This window comes from Phascolarctos cinereus, unplaced genomic scaffold (genome assembly GCF_003287225.1).
Source record: "Phascolarctos cinereus isolate Bilbo 61053 unplaced genomic scaffold, phaCin_HiC Scaffold_4;HRSCAF=312, whole genome shotgun sequence".
NCBI lineage: Eukaryota > Metazoa > Chordata > Mammalia > Diprotodontia > Phascolarctidae > Phascolarctos > Phascolarctos cinereus.
In genome coordinates this window covers 729,088,457-729,098,441 of record NW_027555847.1, presented here as the reverse complement: position 1 = coordinate 729,098,441, position 9,985 = coordinate 729,088,457, and positions in this window count along the sequence as shown.

The following is a 9,985-nucleotide window of genomic DNA, read 5'->3' as shown; positions in this document are numbered from 1 at the left end:
TCCCCTGGTACACACATTTTCAGCAAACTTAGTCTTTAATTACATCATCAGGATGGAGGTTTGGGGTGCTGGGACCCCAAGACTGCCGTGTGGGCCCTGCCTCAAGGAATTCCACCCAAATCTTCTTTCAGCCAGAGAAAAAGGTTTATTAGAGATAAACCAGATAGACCAGGTGATGCCCATAAGGACTAGTGGGCAAGAGAAAAGCTCAGCATTTAAATGGAGGCCAGTACACTAAAGTAACTTGGGTGACCAGGGAAGGGGCTGGGAAACAGTCTAGGTGAGAATTCCAATTGGAATGTCTAAGAGATTGAATAGACGATGGAGATAGATAATGAGAGGAACTGGGAGGAAGAAATTTGAAAGGCATCTGAATAAGATCAAAAGGTGGGGCTAGGGCTTTCAAAGGGAGATAAGGGGAGTGGATAAGAACCTTTTGAGACCAGAGTAAGAAAAGTTCAAGGGTTTTCTGGGGCCTGTAGACAAATGGGAGCCAGATTCTTTTTAAGACAAGGGGTAAAGGTACATCTGAATAAGAACAAAAAGTAGGGCTAGGGCTTGCAAAGGGAGATGAGGAGCTGGGGACTATAGACAAATGGGAGTCAGATTCCCTTTGTGACAAGGGGTGGAAGATCTCAGCTTGGGCCCATACCCCATGAGATACAGTTGAAATTTTATGGAGTTCTATGGGGAAGGTAAATATTTACGTGTCCAAGAACTTATAGCAGAAGGGGAAACCGTTGTCCAGTTTCCCCCTCTTTGTGACCCCATTTGGGATTTTCTTGGCAAAGACACTGTAGTGGTTTGTCATTTCCTTCTCCAACTCATTTTAAAGATGAGGAAACTGAGGCAAACAGAGTAAAGTGACTTGCCCAGGGTCACACAGCTAATAAGTTTTGGATTTTAACTCAGATCTTCCTCATTGAGGCCCATTGCTCTATCCACTGTGCTACCTAACTGCCCTGCAAATTTGCATACTCAAAAAAGACCCCTGGGAAGCATTAGCTTAGGACAACAGCTAATAGAAAACCCAAGAACAATAAAAATGATATCCCCTAAGGAAACAAACTTAGGCAGGCTACTGATTGAACTACAGAGAGCGCTCACAAAAGACTAATCTTGAGAGGGGAGGTTTACATGTCACCAAGGTAACTTCAGCAAACAAACACCATGAAACCAAAGGCCAAAGCACTACAACAATGATCATCAGTAATCAACATCGAGTCTCCTTGTACCCCAGTAACCCCCTCCCAACACCCACTTGAGCAGCACATTTTGTCTTGAGTCCCAGACGTCCCATGTAGTTGTCTAGTCCCTACAAATATCTTCTCTTGGACAGTCTGGAATAGACATCATTCTCAAGACAGCTATGAAGGGGGCTCTGCTTCTCCAGTTCCAAGTCACAAGCAGAAATTCCTAAATAATTCTAAAATCTTCTAATAACAAGACTTAATACAATTTAGTACAACTCCTAAATTTGGCTTGCCAAACCCAAAACTTCAGAGATTTTCAGTTTTCATATACCTCTTGCTGTTTCTCTCTTGACCTAAAACACTGTGTCTGATATGGAAAACGCTTTCAACACGCTGAAAGAAGAATCTTTAAAAAAAAATGCGTAAGTGCCTGACTTGGAAAATGAATCCTTTTGTTTCTTAAAGCATATATTTCAAAATAGAAAATGTTTCACTATCTTTACAATTATCAGTGCAATTTTATATGTAAAATCCTTAATCGAATTTTGAGAAATTATACTCAAAGCCTGAATTTTCCAGTAGAATCATTTGGAAGCCAATCATATACATATGTATATATCCTAGAAAACAATTTATTCCTGTTGCTTTGTCAAAATTTACTATTCCATTTAGTTAGAAAAGTTTTACATTACATCTTTCTCTTATCACTTTGTCTAGTCCCCCCCCTCCCCCTTAGGAAGATATCATCCCTATATTATAATTTTACCACAAATACAGATTAAAATTGTAAGAGTTTTCATACTTTTATTCTATTACAGTAACTCAGAGATGTTCCAGTATTAATCTATTAGATTTAATATTGTACTTACAAAACTTCTACAATTCATAGCTGTTTATTGAAATTTGCTACAAAAGGAAAACAGAGGGACATAACAATGCCAAGATTGTTCCATCAAGGGCACAGACTGACCTTACATATACCATAATGGGAAAACTCCCTTTCTTCAGTCGTGTCAGTCATGTCCAGCTCCTTGTGATCCTATCTGAGGTTTTCTTGATGAAGATACTGGAGTCCATTCTTTCTTCAGTGTATTTTACTGATGAGGAAACTGAGACAAATAGAATTAAGTGACTTATCCAGTCTATTTGATTCCAGGCATGAGTCATATTTAACAGCCAATCATGTAACAAAGCTCCACATTATTCACAGATTATCAAAAGCCAGGCTCATGATTAACCAGGTAGGAAATTCTCCTGTTCAGAAGGCAACATCATCGTAGGGAAATCGAGTCAAGAATGCCATATGGTAGAGTCCTACCTTAGGGCACACCAAGGTCATCCCTTCAACCCCCCGTAGCAGTCTCAGACTGTAGCAAAAGCCATTTTATAGTTGAATGGTGGACTACTGGCTTCATGGCAATTCAGACAACCATCCCTGAAATCAAAGCAAAACAATATCAAATTATAGTCCCCCAAATTTTTACCTCAGATAGCAAAATTTTACTAATTACAACTTAGGGGCTTGGATAGTATCACTTTTCTCATGTTTCCCTAACAGATACATGTCTTTATCATTCATTTATAAATAACAAATAACCACATTCTGGAGCTCTTCAAATTAAACACACAGTGAATACATGATAGTTGACTCATTAATGTATTGAAGTTATATCTTTAAGCCACCCTATACATTTTCATAATTTTTATAGGTGGCAGCCAAATAATTTTGGATGAAAATTGACTCTTTATTGTATTAAACATATATTTATACGCTGTCACTCTGTACAATATTTTCTTGCTTCTACTCATTTCACTTTGCATCCATTCATGTAAGCCTTTCCAGGTTTTTCTGATAACTGCCTGCTTATCATTTCCTATAGCACAATAGAATTCCATTACATTCCTATATCACAACTTGTTCAGCCATTCCCCAATTGATGGGCATCCCCTCAATTTCCAATTCTTTGCCACCACTGAAAGAGCTGCTATAAATATTTTTGTACGTGTGGGTCCTTTTCTCATTGTTATGATCTCTTTGGGATACAGCCCTAGAAGTGTCATTGCTGGGTCAAAGGCTATGCACATTACCATAGCCCTTTGGGCATAGTTCCCAATTGCTCTCCAAGATGATTGGATCATTTCACAACTCCGCCAATAATGCATTAATGTTCCAATTTTCCCACATCTTCTCCAGCATTTGTCATTTTCTTGTTTTGCCATGTTGGCCAATCCTTCAGAGGGATCTTGAATGCCCTTGTATCAATTCTTCTGATCTGCCTACCATGAGTTCTCCATAAAATACTCTTAGGCAAATATATTTTTGTCATTCAAACAACATGACCATCCCATTGGAGTTGCATTCCCGGAAGTAGATTTTGAATGCTTGGCAGTCCAGCTTGAGAAAAGACCTCAATGTCAAGTACCTTATCCTGCCAGGTGATCTTCAGAATCTTCCTAAAACAATTTAAAAGGAAGTGATTCAGTTTCCTGGCATGGCACTGGTAGACTGTCTAGGTTTCACACGCATAAAACAATGAGGTCAGCACAGCTGCTATGTCCCTGCCTTTCTTCTCACACAGCAAATTCCATTGATAAGGGCAAGTGTAAAAGAAGATGAACCCTATTGGTGATTTTTGATTAACTAATATATGCTAGTGGGTTATTTAGTTTATAAGAGACCATCCTGGGGCATTCTTTCATCAGGATAATATAATTAGTAGGAGATGAGACACAATTTTCAACTCATTTTCCAATTCAGGCCCTCATGACGCAACAATTGAAATTCTCTAAAGTTTCATAGATTAATACTTTCAATAGGATTTGAGCTATTCCGCCTACAATTTTAGTCCTTCCTAAAGTTAATATGAGGATAATTGGGTATTTGATGGAAGAGTTTATGGGACCAGATTGTTGTTCTATTAATCATTACACCTTAAAACAGAAACGTCTTCAGTTGTGGTTTAAAGAAGAGAATGTTAAAATCTCTGGTGTTACCTAAATGGGAAAAGCCAATTTGATTTGGGTTTTTATTGCTACCTGAATGTTGAACATGTCTTAAAAGGCAAACATGTTTTATTAAATAACATAATGTATTCAATAAGCATTGTCTTGAAATTGACTATTCAATGTATTTATACATCCCATTCCAGAACTTTTTGCTACCATTGAAATTATTTTGGCAACACTTAAAGGAATTCAATTGTGCATCAGGGGCCTGATGCATCTTATTAAAAAAAAAAGTGCTGTTAAAAATTCCATAGTAAAATTTCATTCTGCTAGGGGAGGGATGAACAGCTAAAAGAAAATAGCTAGAAAGGAAAATAGCTGAAGTGAAATTTTTTCAGTTGGTTTTAATAAATAGTTGTAATAGGATTAGGTAATTATATAGGCCAAATATAAAATGTAGGTTCCGAATTTTTTCATTTTTCTGTTCTTATTTGAATTTGCCAACCTAAAAATGTAAATTTTCTGGTCTAGTAATGTTCCTATTAGTGCCAGTAAAGGTTTGAGCTAGCTCTCACTGCCTGACCTGGTATTGTCATAACAAACTAGAATTGTACTAAGATTTATTTTGTCAGAGATTAACAGAGAAGGAGATCCCTGCAAGTGACCTGAACTGGAGAAGCAAATCCACTGGAAGCTGCTCTGGAGCCCACTGATTCCAGTCTAGGAGGAGAGATCTCCAGAGGACCCCAGGACTGCATCAGAGGATGTTTCAAAGATTGGACAACTGTATGATGTGGGATTCATCTTCATCATCCTCTCTACAAATGGTTCCTAATCCATGTCTTCCTGAGCCTGAAGTGACTGGAACCTCAAACCTCCCTTTCAGTCTCCCACTCTGGTTTTTGCTCCACCGCTGACGGCAATGACCGATAATTCCTTTGTTCATGGAACTCAACTTACTCTTTATTTTCCTGCACTCCCTGTGCTCCAAATATCTAGATCTGATTGTGTTGTACACAAGGATGTTGCCTCTCATCACCGTAATGGGGAGGATGTTTGCCAAAACTGCTTGAATAGTTTTCATAACTCCAAAGATTTCCAGAACCTGTGTGCAGGGCAGACAGTGCTTGCCTCACTACATGTGAACAAATGCCCTGTGGTCCCTCAATTTTCATGTGTCGTAGGAGGTACCTGTCCCTCATGGTTCTTGGTTAGAGTGTCATCTCAGACGTCTAGTGCATTATGAGTTATTGTTTAATTGAATGGAACACAATCAGTATAAGTTACGCCATTTCCCTCTTAACTAATGTCACCTTTGCCCCTCAGTGAGGGGACTGCCCCCTTCTGGTTTTGTGTTGCCCATGAACTGCCCAACATGCATTTAGATGGTAATGATCCAGACATAGATGGGTCTTTCTGTGGATTGAAGGGGAGAATGAGAAAGTTGATTCATTGAGGACTCCTACTCTATTCCAGTCAGTATCAATCAATTTTATATGGTTCTGGAGAGGTAGTGATTATTTTTCTGCATCCTATGCCCCAAAACTGTGAGCTGCAGATTGCAAGATCACTTGCTTAATTATAGGAAGCTAGCTAGAGGCCCACCACTTTGGGCCTCTGTGTCACGGTGATCAAGCCCAGTGTGGCCCTTACAGTCTGAGACAAATGAAAAACTCAAGAAACATAGCTTCTGGGTAATTAACAATCAATTTATTAATTAGGCTAGCTAGTAATCAATAAATTGATGATCAGTGGTTTCTGTTAGAAAACCAGACTCCCAGACTCCTAATAGAGACACTTAATACTTTAAATACCTTTGTAAAAGGAGATGCTGTGGTAAGTGACAATCACCCTGTTTGGTGGCCTTTTAATGAGGAGGTGAGCCAGAAATCTTTAGCTCCTCCTGCTGAGAACATGGCTTAATCATGAGACTCAGCCACCTCCAGCAGTCTGGACAGAGGAATCCATTTCCTTCCAGACCACTCTGGTTGGTTTTCTCCTTCATAAACTGAGTCATCCTAAATTCTAATGGAGAGGTAAAAGGATAAGGCTGTTCACCTTGGAGCAAGAACTTAACCACCTGCATTCTGTTTACACTCCCCCCCTTATCCTGATTGGGTGGGGTTGGGCCCAAGATTGAGAAGCATGTTCCCTGAAGGTTAGGGACATCTCATCAATGAATGACTGACCTTCTACAGGGGCTGAGCCCAAAATGAGGAAATAAAGGAGAAAAAGCCTTGATCTCAATTTAATAATTGGTTCTTAATATAATAGCAAAATAATTTCCTTCCAATCTGACTTCCAAACTGATCGCTGCACTAAAATTGTTCTCTCCGAAGTTACAATGATCTCTTAGTTGCCCAATCCAACAGCCTTTTCTCAGTCCTCATTCTCCTTTGGCCTCTCTAGCCTTGGACATTCGATCACCCTCTTCTCTTTGATAGATCTCTTCTCTCTGGGTGTTTGGGCCACCCTCCCTGATTCTCCTACCTATCTAACTGCTCCTTCTCAAGTCTCCTTTGCTGGATCTTCATTCAGATCTCACCCTTTAACCATAGGTGTCCCTCAGCATTCCGTCCTGTACCCTCTTCTCCCCCTACACTATTCACTTGATCTCATCAGTTCCCATAGATTCAGTTATTATCTCTATGCTAATGATCCTCAAATCTACCTTTTCAGCCCTGACCTCTCTCCTTACCTCTAGTTTTCCATTTCTAAATGTCTATTGAAAACCTAGAATTGGATAGCCAGTAGACATCTTCAACTCAACATGAGCAAAACTGAACGTTTTCCTCATTTGCCACTACTCTCCTTGGATGCTGCCATCATGGTGCAGGCCCTCATCACCTCAATCCTGGACTACTGCATTAACCTATTGGTGGGTCTGCCTGTCCCAAGTCTCTCCTCAGTTCAGTCCACCCTTCCTTCAGCCACTAAAGTGACTTTCCAAAAGTGCAGGTCTGAGCATGTTACCCTTCTCAGTAAACTCCAGCGACTCCCTATTGCCTCCAAGAGCAAATACAAAGTGTTTTGTTTGGCATTCAGAGCTTTATAACCTAGCTCCCGCCTACTTTTCCAGTCTTCTTATGCCTTACACACTGACACATACTCTTCAGATTAGTGACACAGGCCTCCTGACCATTCCACAAACAAGAAACTCCCTCTCTCAGCTCTGGGGGTTTTCAGTGGCTAGCCTCATGTCTGGAATGCTCCCCCTCCTCCCCTCTGGCTGCTGGCTTTCCTGGCTTCAAGTTCCAACTAAAATCCGACCTTCTACAGGAAGTCTTCCCCAAGCCCTCTTAATTCCATTTATTTTGTACACAACTTGTTTATACATGTTTGTTTGCAGAGCTCCTTGAGGGCAGGGACAGTCTTTGGCCTCTTTTTGCATCCCCAAGGCTTAACACAGTGCCTTGCAGATAGTAGCAGCTTAATACATGTTTATTGATTGATTAATAGCATATCTGGATTGCAGAGTATGTGGAGGGGTATAAAGTGTAATGAGACTCAAAGGTTAAAAGGTGTCAAGTTGTGGGAGCTTGAAATGCGATTTGTATTAAATCCTGCAGGTGACAGTGTTAGAGTTTAGGGCTTACAGGGGCAGATTGGTGTTTAGGAAAATCACTTTGGTGACTCTGTGGAGGAGGAATTAGAGAAACAAGACTTGCACCAGGCAGAGCCACCAGCAAGCTGATGAAACAGTCCAGGCATAAGCTGATGAGGTCCTGCACTAGAGCAGTGGCTATGTAATCATAGAGAAACCAACTCGTAGGAGAGATATTATGGATATAGAAGGGAGATGGAAGAACTAACTGGCTGTGTGGGGTGAGTGTGAGAGGAGTTTAGGATGACACAAAGGTCATGATCTCTGAGTGATACAAAGGAAACTAGTGCCCTCAACAGAAGTGAATATATTTGGAAGACAGGTAGGTTATTTGGAGAAAGATAATGAGTTTTGTCATGAGATTCCAATCCGGTTCAAAATAGTCAATTAGCAGTTTTGTAATGTGAGACTGGGGCTAGATACATTGATGTGGGAATCATCTCCATAGAAATGATAATGATGAGGTTTCTAAAGAAGAAGGCCCTGGACCTCGGGGAATACCCATAGCGTGTTGGCATGATGTGGACAAAGATCTACAAAGGATAGGGAAAAGGGTCAGACACACAGAAGAACCGAGAGAGGAAAACCCAGAAGAGACGGAATGCAAGAAGTGGGTGCAGATATCAAAACTATGAGAGTGTGTGTGTGTGTGTGGGGAGCGTCATTAGATTTGGCAATTAAGAGATTGTCAATAACTTTGGAAGAAACAATTCTGCCTGAGAGATAAGGTCAGAAGTCAGACTGTGTAGATTTGTTGTTCAGCCTGGTTTCCAAAGAAGACCAATGATGTCACGGGATGATGTCTCGTGTGAATGAACTGGTTATAAGTGAGGCAGCACTGCACAAAGTTGTCTGCCTCACATTCTCTTCCAGAGTCATCAAAGTCCAGCAGGGGGACAACAGTGAGGTTCTTGGTGATGGATGACCTTGGCGTCTTCAGTGTCTGACTGGGCTCTATGTGCCCCCCAGCACCTGCTCCAGCCATCTTCACTGCAGTTGGAACAAACTGTTCTCACCCACCCATTCTGCTAGAAGTCTTCACCTGCTTGGGCAAACTGGTTTGAGGCCCGTCAGTTACTTCAGCCTGGTTTAGCCTGTGTGCTGAGATGGTTTTACTGGGGTGTGGTCGCTGGACATGTATAGTTTCTTAGAGCTTCGGGTGAGAGTTGGGCCATAGATAGGTGGTATAGATCCCTCCTCAAACCATTTTGAACTCCAACACCTAAGAAAGGCCTAAAACTTAGATGGGCCAATCAGGAGAGACATTTCAAGCTTAATCTACCATAATGCTTTGTGTGTTCTGGACATACATTGGTGCTCTCTGAGTGCACCCAGAATGCCCCTTCCTGTGTCAACAGCTGAAGCTGACCACCAGCATTCTTCTGTTTATGACCACTAAGGCGCCTTGACCCAGACACTACCTTGAATGACGGCACTTTTTTTATCTTAGTGTTTTATGGACATACGCTATGCTATGCCACGTTAATGGTAAAAGAAACAGATATCCTGGATCTATAATTTCAATTGACACTTTAACACTTCTCCTATCTTATTGTAGTTACAATCTATTCACTTAAGAAACTCCTTTCTCATATCATGGTTAAACGTTTGGAGACTATAATTCCGGCTGGCATAGGCATCCTGAGCCAGGAAGGGAGGGAGGGAGGGGTGACAGGGAATTGCTCTGAATACAAAAATCCTCTTTGTCCATCCTTGGGTTCATTGTCTTACTCATGCATATCTTCATATGCAGGTTCTGCAAGCTTTGAGAGAAAGGGCATTCACAGTGCAGCCTAATTTCCTTTGTCCTTCTGGCAAAGAACTCAGTAAAGGTTGCCAGCAGACACCCAAGGCGGGGCAGCAGCCCTCATAGCCCTTGGCTAGCCCTCCCAGGAGGTGCTGGCCTCCCCGCACACCCCATACATCCCAGTAGGGGCTGTACAATTATCCGACTGTCTTTCTGAAGGCAGATCCAAGTGTCAGCCGTCTCACAGGTAAGGCAGTTGGAGCTTTCCCCGGGGCCGGGCTTCGGAGGGTAGGCACAGCCTTCACTAGCTAGGCACAACAGAGCCTGGTACCCCTTTGCCAAGACTGCTAGTCTGGCCAGGAGGATGGCAGGTGCCTGGGACTCGCATGGGACAACCAGGCAGAAGGGGAGAACTTCCCACTCCCGTGAGAGCCAGGCGCCCTAATCCGGGGGCTGTTCCTCCAATGGGAATCTGCCGCGCGACCAGCACCCCAC